Source organism: Micromys minutus, assembly GCF_963924665.1.
Source record: "Micromys minutus genome assembly, chromosome: 18".
NCBI lineage: Eukaryota > Metazoa > Chordata > Mammalia > Rodentia > Muridae > Micromys > Micromys minutus.
In genome coordinates, this window is record NC_137953.1 from 24,026,477 (window position 1) to 24,030,292 (window position 3,816).

The following is a 3,816-nucleotide window of genomic DNA, read 5'->3' on the forward strand; positions in this document are numbered from 1 at the left end:
ACTGAAGCATCCTTGCTTTGGTTTCCCTTATTCTTGAACTTCATGTGGTCTGAGAATTGTCTCTTTGAAATTCTGAGCTTTGGGGCTAATATCCACTTATCAGTGAGTTCATACCAGGTGTGTTCTTTTCTGACAGGATTACCTCACTCAGAATATTTTCTAATACCATCCATTTAGATAAGTATTTCATGGAGTCATTGTATTTAATAAGAGTATGTAAATGTACCACCTTTTGTATTCATTCCTCTAGTGAAGGGCATCTGGGTTCTTACCAGCTTCTAGCCATTATAAATGAGGCTGCTATGAAAATAGTGGAGCATTTATCCTTGTTAATAATTGAAACGTTTTAGCTATATGCTCAGGAGTGGTAGTGCTGGGTTCTCAGGTAAGACTATGTAGAGTTACCTTAGGAACCACCAGACTGATTTCCAGAGTGGTTGTACCACCTTACAATTTCACCAACAATAGAGGAGCATTCCTCTTTCTCTACATCCTCACCAGCATTTGCTGTCACCTGAGTCTTTGATCTTAGTCATTCTGAGAGGTGTGCAGTAAAATCTCAGGGTGTGTTGTTTTTAGGACATTGATTACTCTCTTATCTGACTTGATATGTACCAAAGGAGTAATTGTTGGATAGGCATATATCACAAATATCTGAACGGTCAGGAAGACTTTGTCATACATTTATAAAAGAAGGGAGGTGAATGAAATTATGAAGTCCACCCAGTACATGACCACAAAGTAAATTAACAGCAGCAAGATGGTCTGGGTGGCCTTTTTCTCAGGAGATGATCTAAGGTTGCTCATGCTATGCAGATGCTTATATTGACTCTGATGTCTGTGAAGGATATTTACCATGTAAGAACTTGCAGTCAGCATGACTGCTACAGGAAAAATATCTCTTGATATTATCTGTGTAAAAATTAATACCCTAACAAAGTAGTTCGTGGGGAATACTGAGAAGGTTTTAGTGATCTTCATCTGATTGGTCTCATTCACCTTGGTAAAACTACCAACATAAAACAACAGGTAACTACTAACAGACATATTGAAAAACCAAATATAAAATTAAGCATTGACCAAGTATTTTTTAACTTTTGATTTAAATTTTGCCAAGGAAGAGTTACTGGAACTGATAGTGACAGCCTGGAACACACTCAGGAGGCAGGTGATGCTGATAGAGAGGCCTCTCATCATCTATTTATGTAAAAAGTTGTCTTACATCTGATGTTATTTTCAATTTTCAGTGACTCAAATATGTCTCTAAGCCCAATATATACTCCACTGAGAAACCTCATTATGTAAACAAATGTCAATTGACAGGAGATCAGGTAAATAGGTTTAGTTCTGTGACTAAAGATTAAGAAAATATAGAAAAGTAGAAGAAACATTGGTTAGGATTCCACGTATATGTTGGCAACAAAATGGCAGCCAACAGATTGGGAATAGATCTTTACCAATACGACAACTGATAGAGTTCTAATATCCAATACATACTATGAAGTCAAGAAGTTAGACTCCAGAGAATCAAACAATCCTATTAAAAATATGGCAGGGAGCTAAACAAAGAATTGTAAATTGAGGAATATCAAATAGCTAAGAAGCACGTAAGAAAATGCTTGACAATCTTGACATCAGGGAAATGCAAATCAAATCAACTCTGAAATTTTACTTCACACCAGTCAGAACGGCTAAGATCAAAAACTCAGATGACATCAGATACTGGTGAGGATGCGGAGAACGTGTAACTCTTGTCCACTGTTGGTGGGGTTGTATGCTGGTCCAACCACTCTGGAAATGAATCTGGCTCTTTATTAGAAAATTGGACATAATCCCACCTGAAGACACAGTTAATCCATTTTGGCCATATACCCCAAAGATGCTCCAACATACATTAAGGACACATTCTCCATCATGTTCATAGCAGTTTTATTTACAATAGTCAGAAGCTGGAAAGAACCCAGATGTCCTTCAGTAAATGAATACAGAAATTGGTGGTATATTTACACAATGAAGTACGACTCAGCTATTAGAAACAATGAGTTTATGAGATTCCAAGGAAAATGGTTGTAACTAGAGAATGTCATCCTGAATGAGCAAACCAAGTTACAAAAGAAAAGACATAATATGCAGTCATGGATAATTGGGTACAGCCACAGAACGCTCTGTATACCCAAGAAACAACTCACAACCAAATGAAGCTCAAAAAAAAAAAAAAAAAAAAAAGGGGGGGGGAAAGGCTAAAAAGTGGAAGCCTCAGTCTTCTTCAGGAAAAGAAAAAAAAAAAAAAAAAAAAAAAAAAAACAATAAGAATGGGGAACACTTAGACCTTAAATCATTAATTACTAAAGAGCTAAGAAGATGGCCTTGTGGCAATTTTTGAGAGTGAAAAATCATTATGTTTAATCTTTACACAGCAAGAAAACTTCGAGTATTTCCATGATATGATTTCTTATAATACAGTTTATTAAACATTGTAAAGAATAATATTTCAATGCATATTACCAAACCTTTAAAAATCAGATGCTGACAAAAATAGTTTCATGCCAAAATGCTTTTAAAATTTTGTAAATGTGGTGCAGAACAGGTGCTCATGCCATCTGCAATCAGAAACAGCTGAGATGCAGTGACACAGGTCTGGTGAGAATGCACTGCAAGTAGCCAGAGTGCAGAGAGGCATTCATCCAGTGCCCGGAATGTGCTCCCCACTTGTGATTGGTTCAGGGGAGCCGGAACTCTGCTTTAGGGTCTCAGTTTCCACCCAGCAGGCCCATGCTTGCAGAACAGGTGCTCAGACAATCTGCCATCAGGAACAGTGGAGATCCAGGGACACAGCCCTGGTGAGACTGCACTGAAATTGCCTGGGCCTAGACAAGTCTGTGCGGAGCACACAGAGAGTGAGTCCCCTCCCCCAAATTAATTCAGGGGAGCAGAAAATCTGCCTAAGGGAATAGGTTTCCACCCTGAGGCAACTTGTGTACAGAACAATTGTTAGGCCATCTGCCACTAGAATTGGAGAGATCCAGGTAAACAGGCCTGGTACATGGGAGAGACAGGAACCAATAACTGACAAAAAAAAAAAAAAAAAAAAAAAAAAAAAAAAAAAAAAAAAAAAAAACTCTTATAATCACAGACAACAGGATGGCAGAAGGAAAGCAAAATAACTTACCCCAGCATAAACAAGAAAACCTGGCAACACAGAAACCCAGCTCTCCCATGACAGCAAACATCAGATTCCCAAACACTATAGAAAAAGAAGACTCAGACCCAAAATAATACCTCAAGGTGATGATAGAGATCCTTAAACCAGAACGGGAGGAAACACATCAAGAAATAGAAGCTTTTAAAGAGGAAACAAGAAAAACACTCAAAGAAAACAAAAATCTAGAGGAAAACAGAACCAAATAGATGAAGGAATTGAAGAAAAATTAAAATAGAAATGGAAACTATAAAGGAAACACTAAAAGAGACAACCCTGAATGTAGAAACCCTAAAAAAAAAAAAGAAGGAGTCACAGATGCAAGAATCTCCAAAAGAATACAAGAGATGGAAGAAAGAATCTCGAGGGCCAAAGACAACATTGGAAACATTGACAAAAAAGTCAGAGAAGATGCAAAAGCCTAAAAGCTTCAAAACCCACATGTCCAGGAGATCCAGGCCAAAATGAGATCAAACCTAAAAATAATAAGAATAGAAGATGGTAAGGAATAACAACTAAGAAGCACAGTAAATCTCTTCAACCAAATCACAGAAGAAATCTTCCCTAGCCTTAAGAATGAGATGACCATGAGCATAAAAGAAGCCTAAAGATCTCCA

General features: G+C 37.5%; 1 pseudogene across 1 annotated transcript; it reads right to left on the reverse strand.

The window, feature by feature from the left end:
• Nucleotides 1-528: 528 nt before the first annotated feature.
• Nucleotides 529-1,194, reverse strand: LOC308432570 (vomeronasal type-1 receptor 100-like; annotated as a pseudogene). Its single transcript has one exon. The product of its transcript is annotated as a vomeronasal type-1 receptor 100-like (transcript).
• Between the last annotated feature and the right edge of the window lie 2,622 nt (nucleotides 1,195-3,816).